This window comes from Rhinatrema bivittatum, chromosome 10 (assembly GCF_901001135.1).
Source record: "Rhinatrema bivittatum chromosome 10, aRhiBiv1.1, whole genome shotgun sequence".
In the NCBI taxonomy this organism is placed as follows: domain Eukaryota; kingdom Metazoa; phylum Chordata; class Amphibia; order Gymnophiona; family Rhinatrematidae; genus Rhinatrema; species Rhinatrema bivittatum.
Genome location: NC_042624.1, coordinates 73854215 through 73880178, shown reverse-complemented (window position 1 = coordinate 73880178; position 25964 = coordinate 73854215). Strand labels below are relative to the sequence as shown.

At 45.7% G+C, this 25964-nt stretch overlaps 1 long non-coding RNA gene across 1 annotated transcript; it reads left to right on the top strand.

Annotated features, from left to right (window-relative positions):
* Nucleotides 1–14515: 14515 nt before the first annotated feature.
* LOC115100280 lies at nt 14516–20995 on the top strand. The gene is made up of 2 exons (XR_003859015.1): nt 14516–14590; nt 20593–20995. It is a non-coding gene; the product is annotated as an uncharacterized LOC115100280 (long non-coding RNA).
* Nucleotides 20996–25964: the final 4969 nt, after the last annotated feature.

Genomic DNA, 25964 nt, shown 5'->3' with positions numbered 1-25964 from the left:
CAGAAATGTGAGACTGCATCACGGATTTCCAGCCCAGGGTCGTTCAAATAAACAAATATCTTGTCCAGCAATCGTGCCGGGGTCTCAAGCCAGGCTGAAGGGTCACTTTCCGTTTGCAGTTTGCATGGAGCATCGTGTAAAAGAAGCATGCCTTTTGATGGCACGGAGACGCTTTATTCATGTATGTTCTATAAAATGTTCTCTGTCTGACTGTATTTAGTGGAGTTTTTGTTTATACAAGACTCTATAAAGCGCAAAGTGCCCAACTAGCTATCAGCTTATTATAGAAAAACAACAGGCTGGGAAAAGCATTGCTATTTGACAATAATTTTCTGAGAATTATATGTTATAAATATTTATTGGAAATGTTCCTTTTTTTTCTCATAACAAAAGTTTTGAAGTACAAAATGCACACAAATTGGTTTTGCCCGTTTCTGCTTACATTGTTCTTTCTTTCATTGACTCATCCCTTAACAGATCACCATGTACAGAAGATCATAGTAGCAAGATGTAATGTGGGAGTGCCCTGCCATGTAATGCCAGTGGCACATCCAGGACAAATAATCCTATTCCATCCAGAAGAGAGTCTGCCCAGGTGGCCGGAGCAGAGTAGCATGTGTAGCTTCACAGCCAGTACCACTCCTCACTCACTCTCTGAAACACCAGGCCCAGCTACAGATAGCAGGCAGCAGTCTTTGGTTGGGCCTGATTTACTAAGTTTTTCCCCCCATTGACACAGAATGGGAAAAACAGCCTCAATAAATCGGGTCCTTTATTTGCTAAGGTCTGATTGAAGATACAGCAAAACTTTCTTTTAACAAAAGTAGTAAAAAGCCAGTTGTGTTTTAATATGCATAGAATGATACAAGATTACGAATCATAGGCAGTGTGGAATACTGTTGTGGAAAGAAATTGCAGGAAAGTTAGAATTTAAACCTCACTTCAAGGAAGAAGGCAGAAGGTTTGATGAAAAATTGGTGAACTGAAGACAGCAAGACTGCCGTTTGAACAGAATTGGACTGTTTTGGTTCCGGTTCTGTTCAATACCTTTGTGAGTGACATTGCGGAAGGGATAGAAGGTAAAGTTTGTCTATTCGCAGATGATACTGAAATCTGAAAGAGTGAACACACCTGAAGGAGTGGAGAGAATGAAAAGTGATTTAAGAAAGCTTGATGAGTGGTGGAAGACTTGGCATTGGATTCATTGTCAAAAAGTGCAGAGTCCTGCATCCGGGGTGCAGTCAGGGGCGGATTGGCCTATTGGGGGATCGGGCATCCCCTGGTGGGCCGATCGCTCCAGTCACGTGGTCTGCCGTGCGTGGCCGTGACAGAGCCGCGCTCGGCAGACCACGTGACGTGTCCTGGGCCGGCCTGGGCGGCGAATACCCGGGCCGGTCCGACATCGTGAGTCCGCCGCTGGGTGCGGTAATCCAAAAGAGCTTTATGTGATGGGCGGTGAAAGTCTGGTGTGCAGAAACCAAGAGAGAGATCTTGGTGTGATAGTGTCTGACGATCTGAAGATGGTGAAGCAATGTGACAAGGCGATAGCTAAAGCCAGAAGAATGCTGGGCTGCATTGAGAGAGGAATAAAGGAGGTGATAACGCCCTTGTATAGTACTGGTGCCTGTATCTCAAAAGGGATAGAGGCAGGGTGGAGGCAGTCCAGAGAAAGGCAACCAAAATAATGTGGGGGTCTGTGTCAGAGGAAGACTTATGAGGAGAGGTTGAAGGACCTAAATATGTACACCCTGGAGGAGATGAGGTGCAGGGGAGACATGATACAGACCTTCAGATAACTGAAAGGTTTTAATGATTCACAAACTTCAAACCTTTTCTATTGGAAAGGAAAAGTTGGAACTAGAAGTCACGAAATGAATCTCCGGGGGGGACGACTCAGATCCAATGTCAGGAAATATTTCTTCATGGGGAGGGTGGTGGAGGTCTGGAATGCCCTTCCACAGGAGGTGGGGAGGATGAAAACAGTAAATGAATTCAAGAGGGCATGGGATAAACACTGTGGATCTCTAAAGGCTCGAGGATGGAAATGAAGAAAAGGGTGCATGGGGGTAACCTGCAGGGAGCGGCAGTTACTACCCTTAATCAGAAGGCATGGGGATTACTACCATTAAGTGATTAGCCTTGATGCTTTTGGTGCAACTGCAACATCTCTCTCCACTTCAGTGGCAGGGGGGCGGGGGAAGAGACAACAGCCAATGGTGGGCCTCAGATTTTATGGTCTGGGATAATGATACACAGACATTAGGGGGGAAAAGCACAGAATTGCTTCTATAGCCAAGTCCAAAAGCAAAGCATGTTCAGGCAGCAATGTCTGATTGTAAATATTACTACCCTTAACATAAGGCTTGGGGATAACCCGCCTGGAGCGGCAGTTACTACCCTTAACAGAGACGTACGGGTAACCTGCACAGAGCGATGGTTATTACCATCTGGAACTTGCTGGGCAGACTGAATGGATCATTTGGTCTTTTTCTGCTGCCGTTACTATGTTATGTCTTTTTTTTTTTTTAGTGTTAGCTGTTCCATTTGATAAATGTTGTTGATCTAAAGACAAGGCAATCAATGTTTGAATCATCTGAATAACATCCACAGCAGAGACTCCCTCTGGCACCAGCAGCATAGAGCACCAGCAGCATAGACTCCCTATAGCATTGGTGGCGCAGGCATCTGGTAACCTGATATTAGAGTTTGAATCATCCACGTAGCATCAGTGGCGCATACTCTCTTCAGTATCACAGAGTGTCACAGGCATTGACTCACTCTACCTTCAGCAGCAGAGATACCAGACAAGTCTAGGGACATGATTCTTTTATATACAGAAAGAGATGACATTGAACTTCATACAGAAAGACAGCAGTTGATTGTATAGTGAGTATTTTTTTTTGTCTTTCTATTAAACATATTAGGGGGACAAATCCTGGCACAAATAAACTGCAAACTGTGCTTTTCTCTGGTTGCAAAAACTAAGAAAACACAGTAATTTGCAAAATAATCCCTGATGCACTTTACATCAGCGTATGAGAGAATGTTTTGCATGAACTTAGTGTTATATTGGGAACCCAGTGATGCACTGGAGGAAACTGTTCCCCCTGATGTGTTCCCCATCCAAAGAACCAGCCAAATTAAACAGATTTAAACAGGACGGAGGAAAGCTCCACTTCCAGTATTTTTTATAATTACGATAACAAGAGTGTATTGAATGGCATGGAAGTAAGCCCTTGGTGATGTGGTGTAGTTGACGCAGCCTCGTAGGGAAAACCTACAAGGCCTATGCCAACAGTGGGCGAACGCAACTGAAGTAGGACAGACTAGAACTTCGCCAATACCAGCTTCCTCCCTTGCAGGTTAAGCCTTTGGGTTCTGGTGACCAGGAGGGTTTAGGTAGGTCCCTAGGATCAAGCATGGTAAATGTGGTCAGGTCCAAGGCTAAGGTCAGTTCCAGGATAACAGGCCAAGGACCGACAGACAGACTCGACAAGACTAGCAGGATAAGGCTGGATGAGACAAGTTGGGCAAGACAGGCTGGAGAAGGCACAGCTGGTCGAGACAGGCTGGGCAGGGCAAGGCTGGATGAGACAGGCTGGAGAAGGCAAGGCTGAACGAGACAGGCTGGGCAAGGTAAGGCTAGATGAGAGAACGCAGGAACACAAGAGCAACACACTGTGCACAAGGCAGGAGACCCTTTGCTGAGGTGGCATTAGGCAGTCAGAGCCATGCTTAAATAGTGAGGGCCTGCTGATGTCATCACTAGGCACCAGGGGCCATTTCCTACCACTGGCCCTTTAAGTACAGATGCTCGGTGTGCGCACATGCCTATGGAGACCCCAGAGAGGAGCAGGATGATGGCGGGCTGCGTTGGACGCTGGGACCTGCTGGATCATGGCAGTGTTCCTGCCACTTCAGGAGGGTGCAGGAGGCACTAAGATGAGTCAGAGAGAGTGGCTGGTCGCGGGCCTACCCCGCAGCCGGCCAAATGTAACACAGAGGGATTACATGACACATCCCAACTGGTCAGAAGATATTGGCATAATTTAGCTGAAGTTCTCTGATCCTGGCAGCAACAAAAGCTTTTCCCACACAAGTACTCAAAACGCAAAATTAGCTTAAAAAGATAGAAAATATAATTGTACTTCTCCAAGTACACACTCACACATCATAGGACAGAAGTGCCTAAAGAGAACTATCCATGAAAATAGTAGCATTAGCCCAACTCCCCTGCAGTGCACCCAGTGGAAGAGTCGGGCAGCCCTCCCAGAACATGCAAGACAGAAAGTTCCTTTTGCACAGCACTTAAAGGAAATTCACCCAAATTAAAGACAAAGCAAATTCCCGCAGAACCGCTCAACAGAAGCCATGGTTCTTTTATTTCTTTTTCTTTAATATCCGTCTCACGTTAGAAACCTGCAGAAATATATTTATTTATTTAGCTATTCTTGATTTCTCAGCTTATCATTCAAGGAACTCTATGGTGAGCCACAAATAAATAAGGTAAGGCATTACAAATAACCTTCGAACAAATAAGGGCTCCCTAACAAAATAGCACACTAAATTATTTCTAGCACACACGACTGTCATGGGCCCCCTAGCAGCTCATTTGCTCAAAACAGGACAGAGGTGGATGTTGCATTCCTCTCTTGAGGGCACACTATGCAGATTCCTTTGACTCCAAACACTGCTCTTTAGTCTCCTTGCTTGCTTGCTCATCTACAGAAAAACCATCTAACCATCTGAGAAATAAAATAAAAGAGAAAAGGTGGTATTTCAAGTCTGCTCCCTTGGAAGTGAAAAAAAAAAACCAAGAGTGAAGATATCCCAGTGTCTACAGCACTGCAATCTTGTGTTCAGGGTCTGCAGTGGCAAGCTGCCTTTCTAGAGCCAGTGCTCCCGGACTGAGCAAACGGAGCAGCTCGGGCTGACCTGAGAGCTCTCACTGTCTCCTGGCTTTCCATTTTCCTCCTCTGCTTACTTTCAGATGACTGCATATTTAGCATATGTGTAACAGCAGCAGATTGCACTGTTTGTTTAAAGTATGGGTTAGAGAAACAGCAAGCAGCAATATATGCGTAATTACAGCATCAGCCAGCGTGTGATGAATTATTCTGAATTACCCCTCGGCACTGACTGCTTGGATCTGTGGGAACCAGCTGCTGAATAAGTAATGAAGAGCATTTGACAGGTAGGAGCACCTGTGGCCAATTTGAACTCGTGGATTGGTCTTGTTTCATAGTCTGCACACTTTTGGCTGCATAGAAAAGAGGGATTCTGGGGACGTTTTGGAGATATGGTTGGGAAGTACATGAATACAGAGTTTTTTTGAATGTACATGCTTAGTAGGTGTGCCACCAACTTGCCTAACTGTATACCATCATTTGAAACCGTAATATAGGTGTGCATTTTTAGCCGCACAGCAGGCTGAACTTCAGACACAATGCCTGCAGGGACTTGATGTCTGAAAATAATCTGGATTTGTGTGGACTGACAAGTCCGCACCTGTCTATTGCTAGCTAGGTGCTAGCTAGGCACCCCTCTGAAATAGTGTAATTCTGTAGAAACTAATTTGCCTTTTAAATCAATCTTTCAAATATTTAAAGTCCCCATATTTCTAATATGGTCTGTAAACTGAATTAATTTGCATATTTTAGTTATTTTCAAAACCAGGACTGTCTATGGCTGTCTAAAGATCAAGTTGCCCACTCGTGTGCTAGAGGACCAGAGTTTACCATCCCTGTGGTAGCTCTATTGCTCTTAAGTGGTATGAGGCAGGGTTTCCAGAATATTTTCTCCTTAGGGAGGAATGCATGTCCCAAGGTCTTAGTGGTTGGGACTAAAGAATCATTGGGACTGGATGGTATTCACCCGGGTTCCGAAGGAACTAAAAAATTAAATTGCAGACCTGTTTCTCATGATTTGCCACCTATCATTTAAAACAGCCATGGTACCAGAAGATTGGAAGGTGGCCAATGTGACGCCAATTTTTAAAAAGGGCTCTAGGGATGATCCGGGAAAATAATATAGACCAGCGGGCTGGACATCATTACTGGGCAAAATGGTCAAAGCTATTCTTAAAAATAAAATTACTCACTACATAAATAGACATGATTGGGGGAGAGTCAACATGAATTTTGCAAAAGGATGTCTTACCTTACCAAGTTAACAATATTTTTTGAGGGTGTAAATAAATGTAGATAAAGGTGAGTCAGCTGATATAGTATATTTAGATTTTCAGAAGGCATTTGAAAAAGTCTCTCATGAAAGACTCCTTTGGGAGGTCATGGGATCAGAGACAGTGTCCTACAGATTTAAAACAAATCGCAGGAAGTATGTTTTCACTCAATGTACAATCAAGTTATGGAATCTTTTGCTGGAGGATGTGATCAGGACAGCTAACATAGTGGAGTTCAAGAGAGGATTGGACAAGCTCTGGAAGGACAGTCCGTAACCAGTTATTAGTCATAGAAATATAGAAACATGACGGCAGAAAAAAAACATATGCCCCCACCATCTGGGGGCATATGCCCCCACCATCTGGAACAACCTGCCAACTGATCTAAGACTGGAACCCTACCTGATTACCTTCAGAAAAAAACTCAAGACTTGGCTTTTCATCCAAGCCTTCCCTCAAGCCTAACATTGTAACAGTTTTTTCATTTAGCCCAATAGACTAAATGACCGACCCAGCCACAGTATATCCATATGTTCTCATTCTCCAGTTGATTCTGTCCTTTTTTTCCTGGCTACTCTAGCCCCCAAGTTCTATCTCCCTGTTATTTGTATCTGCGCTTCGGCCTTCCTGTTATATGGTTATGTTTCAGTTAACCCCTAGTTTTATGTAAACCGGCCTGATATGAAGCTTGTCATGAAGTTCGGTATAGAAAAATGTTAAATAAATAAATAAATAAATAAATCAATCAATCTAGTTTGCACATCCATCCAATTAGTTTACATTACTTCCTTAGAGATCCCTTGTATTTATCTCATGCTTTCTTGAATTCAGATACACTTTTAGTCTCCACCACCTCCACTGGGAGCCAGGTAGACTTGGGAAAGCCAGTACTTATCTCAGATTCCCAATAAGTACTTATCTCAGTACTTAATGGGAATCTGATGGGTACTTGTGATCCGGACTGGCCACTTTCGGAGACAGGATGCTGGGCTCGATAGACCTTGGTCCTACACAGCTAGAGCCGGTAGAAGCACCAAGCAGACTAGGAGACCACCTAGAGCACCACTGGTCTGAGGGCAGCGACAGCATGGCTTCTCCTTCTTCTCACCCTTACATCCTGAAAGAGAAAGGGGTGGGTCCGTGCAGGCAGGAAGAAGTCATGGCCAGACACAGGAGAAAAACAGAACGTCCTTTGTCGCAGGAAGAGCCAGCATTGGCCTCGGGCCTGTGCAGCACTGGAGCGCAGGAGGAGTATCAGCAACAACAGTGTGGACACCAATCCCCCTGGCAGACACAGAGCAGCATCAGTTCCCATGACCTCAAGAAAGATGAAGAGTCCCATCTGCTGCAGGAAATGAAGGCGAAGGCTCTCAATGGACTTGTGCTTCTGATAGGGAGGAGGAAGGAAGTGAGTGAGAGAGCATGTCTGTATCTGTGAGAGCATGACTGTGTAGGTGTGAGAGCAGATCTGTACCTGTGTGTGTGAAAGCATGTCTGTGTGTGTGAGAGTATGACTGTGTGTGTGAGAAAGCATGTCCGTGTCTCTGTGTGTGAAAGATCATATCTGTGTGTGTGTGCGTGTGCGTGAAAGAGCATGTCTGTGTCTTTGTGAGCATGTGTGTGTGTGTGTGTGTGTGTATCTGTATGTGAAAGAGCATGTGTGTGTGTGTGTGTGTGTGTGTGTGTGTGTGTGTGCATGTTCTATGATTGAGCACGTGTGAATAAATAAGAGAGAGGAGAAAGACTGTGAGCTATAACCCTTCTCCTCTCTCCTGCTAATCCACCACAATCTCAGGGCATTAGGATATCAAAAGATCCCAGGTATGGATAGCAGGAGATTTGTGTTTGTGCCTGCTGTTTTGAAATGATTAAATTATTGGATGTTATTCTATTTAACAGGTGTTTTGAATTATTCTTTTTATTAGTATATTTTTATGTATATTGATGATTTATATTTCCTGATTTTGTTTGATGTTTTATGAGAAATTGTAATTTTTTTTCCATGGTTGCACTACATAGAGTCTAGCTTGTTGCAGTTTACAGTTCGGTTTTTGTCTGCACATTTGCATTACTTCTTTATGGTTACTTTATTCTGCAATTGATGAGGGTCTGTTTGTATTTTGCATGTGTGACCGAGCTGACGTATTCTGCTAGTGTGTAGGTTCTGTGTAGGAATCTTTAGCAGCTTGGCTTTTTCTGTTTTCCTAATAGTAGGATGTTCGCATTGTAGGGCCTGGTGTAATATTTGCAGTGTTCTCTTTTCATAAGTAAGGTTGTTACTTAGTGTTCAGTGCTGGCAGTTATTCCAATTTTGGTATGGGAGATTTACTATACTGAAATTGTAATTCAGTTTAGTTGTGGCTTTGTGTAACACACATTACAATAGATCTAATATCAATTCCAAAGGTCTTTTTTACTTTTTTTGTGGGGTTTTAAAGCATTGCATGTAAATATAATATATATGTGATAATTTCACTTCAGAAGATTGTACTTTAAATGTTCTTGTTCATGAAAACTCCATTACTATAAATGCATAATTTTTTTATTGTGTGTGGGGAGGGTATGACCGGGGTGGGGGGGGGGAGGGGCAGGCTGTAAGTTTCACCTAGGGCACCCACTACCCTTTCACTGGCCCTGGACCCAGCATGGCATTTCTTATGTTCTTAGACTGCATGACTGCCACTCTCAGGCTTTATACGCTCAAGTAAACAGGCAGAGAGCTCTCCTACTGGCACTGAGCAGTTCCCACCTCTTTCCAATCCAAAATATCAAATTAATAAGCTGATTCCCGGTGCAACACTTGTAGGTCAGTTTCTTGATCCCCAATGAGCACATCTGCAGGATCATCAGGATTTCTGGAAACAACAGGATAATGTGGGGAAACCTCCCAAGAACCTCATAAGCTGAAATCTATTTCCGATAACTGGGCTCACCCTGTAGCCTGACAAGCAAGGTCTGGTCACCAGAAATGGAGCAAATGATTCTCTCTGCAGCTCTTCCAGTTCTTCCTCTTCAACCTCCTAGAAGCACTCCTTTCCATTCGAGAGGCAACCTCCTGCGGGGGAGCTCCTTATGTCTCCTCATCCTAGAAGCAAACTCTATGGGGGTCCTCGTACCTCCTGGCAGGCAGACAACCAAGAGGAGTGCATGCAGCAGTTTGCTACCACCTCTGATTTAGAGCATGCATCTAATGTAAATATAGTAAGAAACCATACGGACCTTATACTGTTATGCACCATCATGACTGTATCCAGAGGTATTCCAGAGGAGACTGCATCCGAGTTTATAATCTGAGCACAGGGACGTTAATTGATTTGGGCCACGCAGAGAGTGGTGGCGAGGGGAATAAAATCCGAGTTTTCTGAGCCACAGCTCTGCGCTATAACCACTACTAGGCCACCTACTGTATGTACTTGTAGTACTTAGACCACAGAGCTGTAAATCTCAGTTCTAGTCTCCTCACCTTCATCCTTGCCCTATAAGCCGGAACAAATCACAACCACCCTATGCTACAGCCCCCTGTCATTATTCATTTGGGGGTTGCTTTGTCTTCCTTTACAGAGGTCTCCATTTCACAAGAGTTCAGCAGAAATACCACGCCACTATGCATAAAAGAACTCTCTCATGTTTTCTTTTCTTGGCTTACGTAACCCTTTGCTGGGGTTGTGCTGGTTCCCCTAGGGCAATAAAAGTATTCATGTCGGGGCTGCTCTCGCCATTTTTCCCCTACTTCCCAGGGAGTGAGTTCTTTCTTTGGGGGGAGAGGAAATCCTCTGTAGCCCAGGTGATGAAGTGTGTAGATCTTTCTGGTATGGTGTTCTCTTCAAGGACAGACAGGATGAACTCAGACTGGGTGGTCAAATTGTATTTACTGATAAATTCCAAAAGGTCAATCACTATCCCACAAACATTTAGCAAATGAAACTATACACTTGAACTATTTACACGGTGTCTCTGCTGGGGAGTGCTGGTGTCCATCTCTCAGGCTCCTGGGAGGGAGCTTGCCACCGCCTACTCATCTGTGCAACAGCCCAGTAGAGGGGGAATCCTAGTGGGGGGCTCCACGCCACGAAAAGATCCTACCTGAGTCCAAAGTTCAGTCTGATGCCCACAGCCTGGGTCCTGAGATCTGGTTGGGAGTCTCCCAAGGCTTGATGGTATAACCTTGAAGGACCTCTCAGGGAGAGAGGCCAAATGTTCCAGTTCAGCTTCCAACTCCTTCACCAGGTTGTGCAGAGGGGTGAGACAAAAACCTCCACACAAACCAAAAGGGGGACAAATCCAAAAGTCTCTATCCCAAATATCTCACACTGGGTCTTGCTGTCTCTAGAGATTAGAGGGGTTGCTCACGGGTCTCTCAGAATCAGAGGGGGCTGCTTCTCTCCCAAGACACAGGGTGCTCCCCAGAGCGAGGAAAAACTTATCAAAACTGGACCGAAACCTAAAAAAAACATAACCCTCTACAAAAGGGAGGCAGAGCCTTTCAGACAGGGAGTGCACTGAGAATGGGATCTCCTCTAAACACAAGAAAACACCAAGCTGGGTTAGTGGGCCCAGCTCAGCAGGGAGAAAGCAAAACAGCTCCTTAATCCTCAGCCTCTAACTCAAAATGACCACACGCTATACTTCTCTTAAGCCAATCCAGTCAGCTCAGTAGAGAGACTGTAAGAAAATGGAAAATCCCATGCTGTTATTAGTCCAGATGGTAAGGGACCTAGGGTCATCTAGTGACAAACCGAAGGGTTGGTAACACAAATAAAAAATAAAAATGAAGGGAACCAATCAGAGTATGGAGAAGTCTCCTACCATACTGTTACAGCGAGTGGGCTTTAGGGGTGACCTCTCGGGAGCAGGACAAGACTACAAGGCAGGAGCTGGATCTGTCTTCTGCCTAGCCAGACCCTCCCCAGCAAGTTGAACCCTTGGGTTCTGGGGGTCAGTAGGACTTAGCTGGCTGAGGTGAGAACGGACTGGAGGTTGAGGCAAGGAAGGACTGAGGACCAGGATTGAATGCCAGGGAAGTACAGGGCTGGAGACAAGGTAATATAGGGCTGGGGGCGAGTGCTGGATATGAATGGAGGATGAAGCCAGGGCAGGACCGGACAAGACACAGACAAGAAAAGGACTGGACAAGAATGATAATATAAAAGGCCTGAGGGCCTCAGAGCTAGGCAGGAGGCCCGAAGGCCACAGGACTTAGGCAAGGCAGGAAGGCCTGTAGGCCACAAGGCAAGCCTGAGAGCAAGAAAGCCCCAAGGCCAAAATACAAGGCAGGGCAGGAAGGCCTGTAGGCCACAAGGCAAGGCTGAGATACATTTCTCTCAGGTACTGCTCCATCTCCAGCTTTCTTTAAATTCATCTCCAATGCCTCCCTTAAATTCCTTTCCACTTCCCAAAAGTTCCTCTCCATCTCCTCCTCTCCTTCCAATGCTTTCTTCAGGCTCCTCTGTCCTTGGATTATTTTTTTTATTACTCCCTTTATTTCTTTAGCGTCTTCTCTTCCTCTCCATATCTCTGGTTTCTCTCCACCTCCTTCTCCTCCTCTCTTTTAGGTTCCTTTCAGTATTATGGACAGAGTAGTGGCAGGCTATCAGAGTGGAAACAAGGCGAGGGTGTGCCCCCTGTTCCCTAAGCTGCTTTTCCCCCATGGTGCGCACTGCTTTTGAAATTAGGAAACATAGGAGGGAGCAGCCACAGAGATTGGGAATGTAGCTTAATGTGTCCTCAAGCTGCTATCCTGCTGACAGTCAGAAAGGGGGAAGGTCAGGTTATTAAACATGGTAATATTTGGTAGAACTTTTACCAAGAAGATGTCCTGCATTCTGAGAATGCATCAGTGGCCATCCTAAATCACAGTGTTCATGCACTGCTACCATCCATTATTGCATTGGTACTCTTAGTGCTTGTATGTCTGTATAGTCTTGCGTACATCTGGCTGCATTATAGAAATGATAAGCAGCAGTAGCCGAAGTGTTTCTTATGTGGGATTTTAACCTCTTCAGGACACGAACAATTCAAGCAATTCTTCCTTTGGAACCGTTTGAGAAGCTTGTGAGAAAATAGGACCCAGGGTGCAGTGCCGGTGGAAGGGTGTCCAGCCACCCTAGACGGTGATGACATCACGTGATCTCTCTCAATCTCCCTCAAATTGCACACGACAAACGACCCCCAGCTCCTCAAAGAAATACATACCCAAACCCAGAAAATGCCCTCCAGCTCCATGCCTCACCTGCGCCATTTCCCATCCCGTCCGTCCTTTCAAAACTGCCGCCCCGCTCATTTCTGGCATCCTAGGCCACCACCTACCCCGCCTAATGCTTCTGTTGGCCCTACCAGGTTGCCTTTGTCACTGCATGCTCTGTGCCAGCTCTTGCCAGACTACGTGACCAGTGTCCTGAAATATGGAAATGAGACATTCATGTGACGTATGTTACCAGTGCTCACCTTTGTTGCAAGCTGTGCCTCTGCCTCCAATGCTCATTTGAAGCTTAAGAGCTGTTCCAGAAGGCACTGTGCCTTTTGGAAGCAAAGTGGTACATCTGCTGCTAAGGCAGCAGAAGGCTGTGTCTTAGGATTATTAGATGCTGGTCTCTCTCTCCCTCTTATAGATAAATACATAGAGAGATATGCATATCTATATATACACACAGCCTGTCAGCTTATAAACTTTAAATGGCAGATGGAAAATGGTATTTCTGCCTTCCAAACAGTGTTTCCAACTTTGTGGTGTTATTTTCAGGAGTACTGCATTTCTAAGTGATACCACTAGGGATATGATTAAATTCAGCACAAGTTAAAGAACACCAAACTCAGTCTCTAATGATAAACCCTGCTTATGTAAATCAATGTAATTGATGCATGGTTTTTAGTTTCAGACCCTGACTGAGGTTTAAGGTGTTTATTTAGGTTGCCAAAATTTATAATAAAAGAACAATCCACTTGGGAAGGGCTCTGGCCCTATCAGCAATATCCCACAGTGTTAGAAGACTTGAGAGCTGCTGTAACTTAAACATCAGCCGGATCTCCTAAGCTGTTCTGTTCCATTTGTCTGTTTCTTCATGTAGTCTTCTTCTGCCTGATGGGTAAACATAAGGGAAAGAAGTCATCCTATTTTGCAGCTTCTCCCCTCTCAGGCTTGATGGACAGCTTTGTTTGCTGAGGTGGAGGTACTATGGATCTGTTGGCTGCCTCCACACCTGTTGCTGTGTCAAACATTGAGTCAACCTTGAGTTCAGAGCTCCTGCTTCCTGGTGAAGGTCTGTAGATTTGATCAAACAGGAGACTCTGCTATGATGATGGCAGCAATTGGAGAGGTAGCGTCCAAGCCAGATCAGGACACGGAAAGAATGAACAACCCCCAGCACACATCATTAGCCACAGCAGCAGGAATTCCTTTGGTTGATCTTGGTGGCCGCACATTGCAGATGGCTTTGGAGCAGCTGTCTGTTGGAGGTCCCGGTGTCCATACAGCTGAGTTGTGGTCGGATGTAGAAGTCTTCCATCAAGAGAACACTGCGGCCTCGGAGCTCCAGGCTACAATTGGCCTAAGGGAACTTTTTTGAAGCTTGAAATCCTGAAGCTTCTTTACCTCTAATTGTTAAAGCATTGTAATTTTCAAAGGAACTTCTGCATTTAAAGCAGTGGTTTATGTTCAGAAGTGGTCTTTTTGCCCACCCACAATGTGGGTAAACTTATCTGCGCATGTCATGTTTGTGTGTAAATTCACCTGGACAGAGCAGAGGCATTTCTGGGGACAAAGTTGGGTTGGGGTTTAGACTTGTGCGCATCTTTTATAAAATTTGACTGTTACACGTAAATTCAAGAATATTTTGTGTGAAAGAAATAGCAGGTAAGATTTGTGTGGGGTAAGTTTGGTGGGATAATTTTCAAAGCAGACTCATGCACAAAAGTTTACTTTGAAAATTTGTGTATTTGTGGCATAAGTTATGGGGGATGTTTGAAAATGACCCTAACCAATACTTGGGCAAGAAACAAGTGCTAGAGAAAGATATGGAGGAGTAGGCTCAAGTAGACTCTGAAGGATGTTTCTTCTTGTAACTTTGGTGTCTACTTTCAGCTGAATATTCACATAAATTTAGGCTCCTAGGAGCATAAATTTAAGCCTATTATTTATTTTCCTAGATTTAGGAGACTAAGAGCCTCATTCACTAAGCCACATTAGGATTTATCACATAATAAGGGCAAAAAGCCAGGCGGCGCCATTTTGGAAAATGGCCACCACCCAGGCCTGAAGCCTAAGGGGCATGCCAGGCACACAATGGATCACCAATGACTACATTTCAAGTAAGGGGATAGTCCAGGGCGTGGGGTCAGGGTCCACTAGACCATCAGAGTATCTTTTTATGTGGAAAGGAGGGAGTCCAAATGGATGAACTGAAGATACATGAGGTAGCTTTGGAGGATTTGTGGTGCTAACTACCTGGATTGAGCTGAGCAAAAGTAACAGAAGCGTGGATGCCAGAAACACTCTCCCTCTGAGATGTACGAGAAAAAGAGAGACAAGAGAGGGTGTTGGTAAGATGTACAAGAAAAAGAGAGGCAAGCGATACAAGGGAGACAAGAGAGGGTGTTGGTAAGATGTACAAGAAAAAGAGAGGCAAGCGATACAAGGGAGACAAGAAAGGGTGTTGGTAAGATGTACAAGAAAAAGAGAGGCAAGCGATACAAGGGAGACAAGAGAGGGTGTGGGTAAGATGTACAAGAAAAAGAGAGGCAAGCGATACAAGGGAGACAAGAGAGGGTGTTGGTAAGATGTACAAGAAAAAGAGAGGCAAGCGATACAAGGGAGACAAGAGAGGGTGTGGGTAAGATGTACAAGAAAAAGAGAGGCAAGCGATACAAGGGAGACAAGAGAGGGTGTTGGTAAGATGTACAAGAAAAAGAGAGGCAAGCGATACAAGGGAGACAAGAGAGGGTGTTGGTAAGATGTACAAGAAAAAGAGAGGCAAGCGATACAAGGGAGACAAGAGAGGGTGTTGGTAAGATGTACAAGAAAAAGAGAGGCAAGCGATACAAGGGAGACAAGAGAGGGTGTTGGTAAGATGTACAAGAAAAAGAGAGGCAAGCGATACAAGGGAGACAAAAGAGGGTGTTGGTAAGATGTACAAGAAAAGAGAGGCAAGCGATACAAGGGAGACAAGAGAGGGTGTTGGTAAGATGTACAAGAAAAAGAGAGGCAAGCGATACAAGGGAGACAAGAGAGGGTGTTGGTAAGATGTACAAGAAAAAGAGAGGCAAGCGATACAAGGGAGACAAGAGAGGGTGTTGGTAAGATGTACAAGAAAAAGAGAGGCAAGCGATACAAGGGAGACAAGAGAGGGTGTTGGTAAGATGTACAAGAAAAAGAGAGGCAAGCGATACAAGGGAGACAAGAGAGGGTGTTGGTGATGGTGAATGAATATCTCTCAGAGGATTCCAGGGGGATGAGGTCTTCTATTGGGAGGGGTGCCTGGAGGTAGCCTGTGGTGGAACCAGCTCATTGAAGATCTCCATGATTGGTTAAGACTGAGCGAGTTCCTCAGATTTATCCAGATTCATGGGATCTGGAGGCTTTTTCGTCCTTGTCTTTTGCCAGTTTGATGGGATATTAATTGGGAGGGCAGTTATGAGGACATTCCCCAGCAATAGCCTATGTAGAGTTTGGCGGTTACCAGGTGGATGTAAAAAGAGTGGCTGAACTTATTGCTGGTGCAGCCCCCTTCCCCCACTAATCCACAACAATCTTGGGATAACTGGAAATCAAAGTTCTCAGATATGGAAAGCATGCAATGTTTTATTCTTATTGCTTTTAATTGTTGGGTGGTGTTTGAAGTGTCTGATGTTTTGAAATATTTTATTGTTTTTCAGAACTTATACAACATTTTTGGGAGGGGGGTTATTGAATGATTATCTATTTGTCAGCTGTTTTGAAATATGTATTCTTTTTTAGTAGCATGTTTTTACCATTATGATTGGCGTTATATTTCTTGATTTTATTATGTTTTATAAGGAAGGGTAATGTTTCTGTTTTTCCATTGTTGCACTGCATAGAATCTGGCTTTTTATGGTTTCCAGTTCAGTTTTTGTCTGCATGTGTCTGTCTATACTTTATGATCACTTTATTGTATTTTTGGTGAATGTCTATATTCTGCATGTGTGACCATGGTGAGGTTTCTGCACAGTTTCTTTAGATGTGTGTAGTTTCTTTGTAAGGGTCTATAGTAGTTTAGCTTGTTCTGTTTTCCTAATGGGATGTATATTGGAGTTTTAGGGCCTGGTGTAATATTTGCAGTATTGCCTGTGTGCATGCTGGCAGTTAATTCTGTTTTGGTATGAAAGCTTTACTATATTATCATTGAGTTTATGGCTTTCCGAAGGCCAAGCCCACACCCAACGTGCTTTACAATATAACAAATACCATATGGGTTCCAAGTGTCTTTTCTGCATGCGCTACTGTAGTTGGCACCATAGCAGTGCATGTAAAATATAATATACCTATTGTGATCATTTTACTTCAGAAAACTATGCTTTGAAGGTCCTTTTTCATGTAAAATCTGTTATAAATGCAGGAGGAGGGGAGTTGAAAGACTGGAAAGGTCACCCAGGGCACTTAATACCCTTGGACTGCCCAGAAAGTGCACCATACACAGTCCCTCACCATTCACCCATCTCCTTCAGGGGGCAAATTCTGGGGAAAAGGTGGGAGGCAGTTGTTAGGGTTCCTGGGTGTGTGGCAGGGTTGCCAGCTTCCTAGACATATTATCACTGACAGTCTGTCTGCTACCCCTCTGGGAACTCCTCTGGAACCCTGCTTTCCGCCTTCTGCAGTATTTCAAATCATCAAAAGGACCAAAACTACAATGAGACACCCACCCCCTCACCCTCACCCTCGGTCCTCTTGATGATTTGAGCTGAGCTGTGCCTTGTCTGGGGGGGGGGGGGGGGGGGAGCACCATCGCATCCTTCGCCTGAGGCAGTAGTTTGTCTTGAGCCACCCCTGCTTATGGGGTGGGATATGAATGATCCTATGGAGTAATAAGGGATGTGAACTTCCGGTTCTATGTGCATACAAGTGGGAGAGAGAGGGGAGATTGAGAGAGTGGTTTTAAATAATGTCTGCGGGTATGGTTTTGTGAACCCTGAAAATAACAAGGATCTGGTGTGGTCCATACATCCAGTTTAAGGAAGGAATGTGCAAAATTATATCCCAAGCCCCGGGGAATAAAGTAGAAATTATAATGATAAATGTGTTGTCATGAATGTGTATCCCATGAACTCTGACTTTGCAGAATGGTATAGTCCCTCTAAGCCTGTGGTGCATTTTGACTGGCTGGAATTTCCAGAAAAATCAAGTTAAGTGTTTGGTTATATTTCTGAGTGGTGTGGCTTTTATCGAGATCTCATTCTGGCCGGCCACTGAGAGAGTCTAGAGCAGCGGTTCTCAACCTGTGGGTCGCGACCCCGGCGGGGGTCGAACGACCAAAACACAGGGGTCGCCTGTGTTTTGGTCGTTCGACCAAAACAGGTCTGCAGACCGACCCCAACAGCCCGGTCCGCAGACCAGTACCGGGCCGTTGGGGTTTTTTGCCGGTCTGCGGCGCCGCGGCTGCTGCGGGGAGGCAGGGCGAAGCTGGAGACCTGCCTCCTCCAACCCCAAAAGGGAGCGCGTCTCGGTGCTCCTCCTACTGGGGGTCCAGGAGCGGTCCGGGAACGATCTCCTGGGCGTGAGCCGTCGGCTGCCAGTAATCAAAATGGCGCCGACGGCCCTTTGCCCTCACTATGTCACTGGGACCGACCGCTGCTATTGGTCGGTCTCAGTGACATAGTGAGGGCAAAGGGCCGTCGGCGCCATTTTGATTACTGGCAGCCGACGGCCCACGCCCAGGAGATCGTTCCCGGACCGCTCCTGGACCCCCGCTGGACCACCAGGGACGTTTGGCAGGTCTTGGGGGGTCGGGAGGGTGGGGGGTTGCGGTAAATTAAGTCGGCAGGTCTTGGGGGGGGTCAGGAGGGTGGGAGGTTACGGTAAATTAAGTCGGCAGGTCTTGGGGGGGGTCAGGAGGGTGGGGGGTTGTGGTAAATTAAGTCGGCAGGTCTTGGGGGAGTCAGGAGGGTGGGGGTTGTTAATTTAAAGTGTGGGATGGGGTTTTTTTTTTGGGGGGGGAGGGGTTCCCAAAGTTTTCTGATCTGGGGAGTGGACCGAAATGGCCCTCCCCAGACCCGAAAACAAAATGGGGAGAAAAAAAAAAGCTATGCACTCCCCTAATTTGCTCCATAAGACGCCCAGACGCAGAGCCAGTTTAGCACAATTTTTTTTTTTTTAAATTTTCCCCCTCTGAATCCTAGGTGCGTCTTATGGTCAGGTGCGTCTTATGGAGCGAAAAATACGGTACTTCCTGCCCGCCCTGCCCCGGAAGACAAATGTTGCCGGAGCCGCACGGGCAGGAAGGAGGAGGCGCGTCAGCCACGTGCAAAAGAGGAGCAGCGGGGCGGGAAGACTAGGGCCGCTGCAGAGCCCATCCTGTGGCAACCCGTAAAGAAGAGGCCCAGAGGTGAGAGAGAGGTGTGTGCGAGTATGAGATGAGTTGAGAGATTGTGTGTGAGAGTGAATTGAGAGACTGTGTGTGTTTGCAGAGACAGCATGTGAGAGCCTCTGTGTGTGTGAAAGAGACAGCATGTGACAGTGAGAGCCTGTGCTTGAGCAAGGCAGCATGTGGGGGTGTGAGAGAGCCTGTGTGTGAGACTCAGACAGCCTGTGCCAGTGAGAGACTGTGTGTATGAATGATTGCATGACAGAAAGAGCATGTGACAGTGAGAGTGTGTGTGAGAGAAATGCATGTGAGAATGAGAACCTGACTGTGTGTTTGAGGGAAGACGACAGGTGGAGAGCAAAGAAACAAAAAAAGGCAATATAAAAGGAAATGGCAAAAAAATAAAGGGAAGCAGATGTAAAAACAAATAAATTACTTTTTACTGATTGGAACATGTAATCTTTGGGAATGTGCAAGAGTAGCACTTTCTCTATGGCGGATCTCACAATGTACGAGATCAACATGGAGGAAGTGGAAACCCACGGGGCCTGCACAGAGGAGGCAGCAGAATGGGCTTCAGTGCCAATAGCAGCAATCAGTGTCTCCCCAATAGCCACGTGGCAGTAATTAGATTAATTGTTTGACTCAGCTGGAGGTGACAAAGTATGAAGTGGGATGTGAAATCAGCTTGATCTGGTGGAGAATTAGGATTGCTGTTACACATGAACTGTATTTGGCAAACATAAAGGGAGCCAGGATAATCAATTGAAGCCTGCAGCTGAGGACTGATTCATTATGACTCATGTAGAAATTAGTGCATTTTCCAGATTAGTCTGCATAACACAATTCTCAACATTCAGCATTATTTCTGCTGCATAGAGTTTTATCTGAGAGGCTCTGAGGTTGTGAGGGAGCCAGTAAGAGTGAGAGCATGAGTGTGTATGAGAAAATCCAGGGGAGTAAGAGTGTGTGTGAGTGGGGGGGGGGGGGGGGCGGAGAGAGTGTCTTACACCCTGAGAGTGTATCAGTGTCTGTGAGAGTGAGAGGTTATGGTGGGTATAAGAGCATGAATGTGTAAGTATGTGACAGTGTATGTGTGAGAGAGAATGGACATGTGAGTATGTGTGAGAGAGAGAGGATAACCTCCTAATCCTCGACAATATCAGGGTGACTAGAAATCAAGAGCTCCCTTATTAGAAATCAAGAGCTCCCTTATTAGAAATCAAGAGCTCCCTTATTAGTTTTAATTATTGTGTGTTATTTGATATATGTGCTGTTTTGAAATATTATTGGTGTTTGGGAAATTATAAAAATGTATATGATTTTAATTAATAGAAATTCTATTTATCAGTAATTTTAAAATATTCTTTTATTAGTATGGTTTTACTATTATAACTGATGCTTTATGTTTCTTAATTTTATTGTTTTATGAGGAATGGTGGTTCTGTTTATAAATGTCATAATAAATAAGTATGCACTAAAATCCAACCCCATCCATAACCCCGCCCCCATATGACCAAAGCCCCACCCTCGCCCCGCCCTCGCCCCGCCCTTGCGGGGCGAGGGGTCACCGCAACATGAGGAACTGTATTTCGGGGTCACGGCATTAGAAAGGTTGAGAACCACTGGTCTAGAGGGACCCGGGTGACATAGCCCTCCCTGACCAGTCCATGATGGAGAAAAGAAGTAACTCACACCACTGCCTTTACTGGGGTTCACGTCAACATCTGCATGACCCAATTGCCAAGCCCACTAAATAAATCAGAGTCAGAGCCTCTCATTATTCTATGTACCCGAGTGTGAGATTACATTCAGAATCTGATACTGTGCTGTTAAGATCTGTTTTGATCATTTTATGAATCTTGCTTGCTTACATTACAGGTGGAGTTTCTTTTATCCCCCAAGGCTTTGATGGCAGTTTGTTGATGTTATTCTTCACAAGCAAAACAGAAAAATGATATTGATTCAGGGTACAGCAAAATCGTTTATACCTGCCACAGGAAGCACAGAGGATTCTTCTACAATATCACGATACTTCTCAGCTTTGCAGGCTATTTCCTTCTTCAGCAGGCCCCTATTGTCATCTGTTTCTAAGCTTACCACATCAAAGCAATTAGCATCACCCATGTTCTTTCTCTCTTTCCCTGTGCCGAACATTCAGATAAGGTTGTGATTTGTTTGAAACGAATGGGTAATCCAAAATGAAACAAGGCATTTTTGTTTAATTTCATTTATAATAAAAATATGGACGGTGCCCCTGAAAATAAAACTGTTTTGCATTTGTTTTCAGATCTCATTCAAATCTATGGGGAAAGCAAAGCTGCAGGGGTTATTTTTTTTTCTGTCCAAGACAAGCCACTGAAATCAGACAGAATATGTGAGCCTAATGGGGTATTAGAAAATTATCAAAAGAAAATTATGAAAATAATCCTAAAGGCTGAAACTGGAACCTGAGCACCTGCATTTTTACAGCTTGCAAGTGATGAAACCTCTCCTTTAACAATATGTTCTGGCCTTACTGAAACAGTTGTACATATAAGCAATAAAGAATCAAGAACAGACATTGTTTTGGGCTGAAAACCCCATGATCTACCAACCATATTCTAGATCCTAAAAGCACTTGAGCTGGCCTCATGGCTTGTGATGCTGTAGGACCTGTAGGACATGCGTCCTTTCATGCACAGCATGGGTGTTACTGCCTAGCTTCATACTGTAGGCCAAAGCAAAGCATAAACATTGCACGTGGTATAAACTCATAATACTTGCACTAACTCAAGTGATACGCATAGCTAGCCCATGTGACATCCTTAAAGGCTTTATCAGCATTTATAGAGAGAGATCATTACACACTCTTACTATATGTTTATCTTATGATGGAATGAGTACAATAATAAAGTAAATAAATATATGTACAGCTATGCAAGCACATATAGAGCCCAAAGAAACAAATCAAAACGCAAATCATCAGACCGGAAATTCCCTGAATAGATGTTATGACTCGTAGGTGTGTGGACCCTGGGCCGAGGTGAGAGATGGTACCGCCCGCAGGGAGGAGCCCTGTGGGCCTCACCGTCGGTAGGCGCGGTCTCAGCGGCTGACAGACACAACTGTGGAATAGAGACTTTATTAGAGAGAGAGAAGACACAACCCGCGGAGCGGGAGGTGCAGTGAAGTAACAAGGTCTGAGCAGAAGGGTATGCCCAGAGGGAATACCTCAGACGTGTAGATTCGGTAGTGGCCTTCAGAGCGGGGTTCGCCGAAGATGTCTCTCCATAGTGGTGATGCGGTAGTGGCCTGCAGTGCAGGGTACACCGAGGAATTCCTCACCCAGAGATGGAATGATGGTGGCCCGAGGTATGGGAACACCGATGAGCGTTCTGTAGCGATGGTGCGGTAATGACCTGCAGCACAAGGTATACCGGAGTGGTTCCTCACTTAGAGACGATACGGTAGTGGCCCAAGGCACGAGAACACAGGTGAGGGTCCTGTAGCATTGGTGCGGTAATGGCCTGCAGTGCAGGGTATACCGGAGTGGTCCCTCACTTAGAGACGATACGGTTGTGGCCCGAGGCACGGGATACACTGGAGAGGATCCCACAACAAGGCTGGTAGAGTAGTGGTCCGTGGAGTCAAGGTACTCACAGAGTGGTAGTTCCAGGAGAGGTCCCGGGGAACGGGAACAGACAGCAGTCCAAGGCAGAAGGCCCTCCGAGGAGCGGATAGCCAGAGACGAGGAAGGGCCCCCGAGGAGCGGGTACCCAGAGCGTCTCACGCCGAAGTGCGGTGACTGGAACAGGAAGTCCGTAAGGAAGAAGCGGATTCAGCAACAAGGGAACTCCTTGCTAACTCGTCAGTAAGCAGGGCCAGCTTAGCTTAAGTATAGCAGAGTGAAGACGTCATCCGGAGGGGACGCCCCCGAGGTTCCCGCCATGACGTGTGCAAGACTGGCCCGTGCGCCTAAGTGATCTCGGAGGCAAGATGGTGGTCGGCAGCGCCCACGCTGTCCTGGGAACGCCAGGCAGGTCGGCGGTAGCTGGCGGAGGCCACCACTCTCCCCAATGAAGACAAGGCAGCAAAGAAAGAGGTGAGCATTAGTGGTCGCAGCCGTCTGCAAACAACGGGCGTAACAATAGAATTGCTAGCTAAGGAAAGGGCCTCCCTCAGGAAAGCCAGGGGAAGGATTGTGCGTAAAGGCATTTTCCGAGGAATCGACCAGGTTGAAGGGACATTACTGCACTTTCTTTTAGCTCAGTATTTTCCAGCCTGTGTGTCACAGGTTAAGTCACCACTGCCTGATGCTCAGATCCAGGCCAGCACCTGGGCTCTACTCTCAGCATATCACAGCAATAAGACACATCAGCGTGGGCTCTTAAACATGTAGGAACTCCTTTCTGGGAACATGTGTAATCCTGCCTGTCTCTCCATCCTAGTTACAGCATGAGCCCCAGAGTGCGGCGATTACTGGGCAGCAGGCAGGGTACAGGTAGCTGGGACCCACTTTGTGTAGCACACACACTGCACACGTCTCCCTTTCTGGGAACATGTGTAATCCTGCCTGTCTCTCCATCCTAGTTACAGCATGAGCCCCAGAGTGCGGCGATTACTGGGCAGCAGGCAGGGTACAGGTAGCTGGGACCTGAACACAGCTCCCCTTCCTGAGCCTTCTCCTTTGAGTCCTTTCCGACTCTGTCTTATCTCCAAGCTGAGTGAGATAGGGGAGTGTGCACTGAGCACTGGATTTGACTCACTTTGAGTGCCTGGAATAGCAGCTCTGGCAGCCACACGCAGCAGCCAAGGTAAGTAACTGAGCCTGCACCACACGGACTTCTCCCTTCTCCTGCACTCGTGTGTAGAGAGAACTGGACCAGTGTGATGGGTTCATGGATGTCTCTGCCCCCTCTCTCCCTTTGTTTTAAAATTTGGAAGAGAGACTGACTGGACTTTCAGTGCTTCCCTGGCTCTCCTTTTGGCCATATGAGTCCTCTCCATGTCCACGTTGCCTGCTCTGTATGCCAAACAGCGTTTTTGTTAATGCAGGAGTGCCTTGGGCTTGAAAAGGTTGGGAAACACTGTTTTAGCTGTTCATTGTGTTAAATGACAGGTCTGCAAAGAAAAGTACATTTTTATGAAGTACTTCAGTTGCATCTTACATCAACATCTGGCAACAGACAGTCACCCTAGGACGGGATCCAGAAGCCAGATGTAGTATTGTTAACAGTGGGGGGAGGAAGTTTAGAATAGTTGAGAACTACAGACTGAGCTGCAATAGTTTCCTATCACTTTCTAGTTTCCCATTTAAAGATATTAAACATTCCTGTTTATTTTGTAATAGCTGTGTCTTCCTTCCTGAGAGGCCGATGTATTAAGCTCTGCCCTGAACTTCAACACACAGTTTCTTAATGCACAAAGTAAAAGGTATTTAGGAACATAAGGCTTTGCCAAACTGGGTCAGACTGAGGGTCCATCAAGCCCAGTATGATGTTTCCAGCAGTGGCCAATCCAGATCACAAGTACTGGTAAGATCCCAAATAGTACATAGATCCTATGCTGCTATCACTCAGTGATAAGTAGTGGCTATTTTGTAAATCTACTTGGCTACAGTAAAGGTCAAAAACGTGTCCAACCCAGCTATGCAACTGCCTTAACCACATCATCTGGCAATGAAATCCAGAGCTTAATTGTGCACTGAGTGAAAAAGAATTTTCTCCAATTTGTTTTGAATGTGCTACTTACTAACTTCATGTAGTGTCCCCAGTCTTTGTATTTTTTGAAAGAATAAATAACTGATTTATACTTAGCCATTCTATTCCACTCATGATTTTATAGCTCTCTATCATATCCCTCCTCAGCTGTCTCTTCTCCAAGCTGAATTTAACTCCCAGTGCTTCTCATACCAGTCCTGGGGGTACATCTAACCAGTCAGGTTTTCAGAATATACACAATGAATATGCATGAGATAGATCTGCATGCAAACTATCTCATGTATTTTTGTTGTTGATATCCTGAAAATCTAACAGGCCGATACAGAACCTGCTCTTAGACGCGTGTTTTCCCTTAACCCTTATTCAGTAAGGGGCGGAAAACGCGCGTCCAACCCACAGCACCTAATAGCGCCCTCAAATGCATGTTGAGGGCCCTATTAGGTATGTGCGCGTGATTCAGTAAGTAAAATGTGCAGCCAAGCCGCACATTTTACTTTCAGAAATTAGCACCTACCCAAAGGTAGGCGCTAGTTTCTGTCAGGCCCAGGAAAGTACACAGAAAAGCAGTAAAAACTGCTTTTCTGTGCACCCTCAGACTTAATATCATGGCAATATTAAGTCGGAGATCCCGAAAAAGTAAAAAAAAAAAGAAAAACATTTTTTAAAAGGGCCGGCGGCTGTCGGGCCGAAAACCGGACGCTCAATTTTGCCGGCGTCCGGTTTCCAAGCCCGTGGCTGTCAGCGGGCTCAAGAACTGACGCCAGCAAAATTGAATGTCGGCTGTCAAACCCGCTGACAGCCGCCGCTCCGGGCTAAAAGGAGGCACTATAGACGCGCTAGTGTCCCTAGTGCCTCCTTTTGCCCGTTTCTACCGCACCACCTAATTTGAATACTGAATCGCCCGCACCTGCGAGTGGCCGGTGCACGCGCCGGGAGAGTGGGCGTTCATCCGCTCTCCCGCGGACTTTACTGAATCGGCCTGTGTGTCCTGAGGACTGGGTTGAGAAGCACTTCATTAAGTTAATGGGAAACTATTGGGAGTTAAAACAAGGTGCACTCACCAGAACATGTGCAAATGACATGCTTAGGGGGTTAGAGCACTTCACGAGAGCCATGTGATACACATTTATATTGTGCATGTCCTCATCTCCAGCACATTTTATCAGTACTCTAGCTGGAGGTTAGACTTGCTTAGAGAAGCAGCATTGTCCAGTCCCCACCGGGTCTGCTTTTGCCTGGTTCTAGTTTAGGGCATCCCAAACCTGTCCTGGAGACCCCACAGCCAGTCAGGTTTGCAGGATATCCACCAAGAAAATGCACGAGATCATGGAGATTCAATGTATGCAAATGTACCTCCTGCATATTCATTGTGGATCTCCTGAAAACCCTTGGGAAGTCCTGTTCTAGACTTTAATCCGGAATGGGAATTTTTTTCCTGTTTCCAAACCTCTTTTTGTACCTTTTCAGGCTTCCTGATGGAATGTTTGCCCGGCGTCCCTCAGCATGGTCGGTCTTTCTTGTCTGCCCTCGCCACCCAGTCCCTCTCTCACT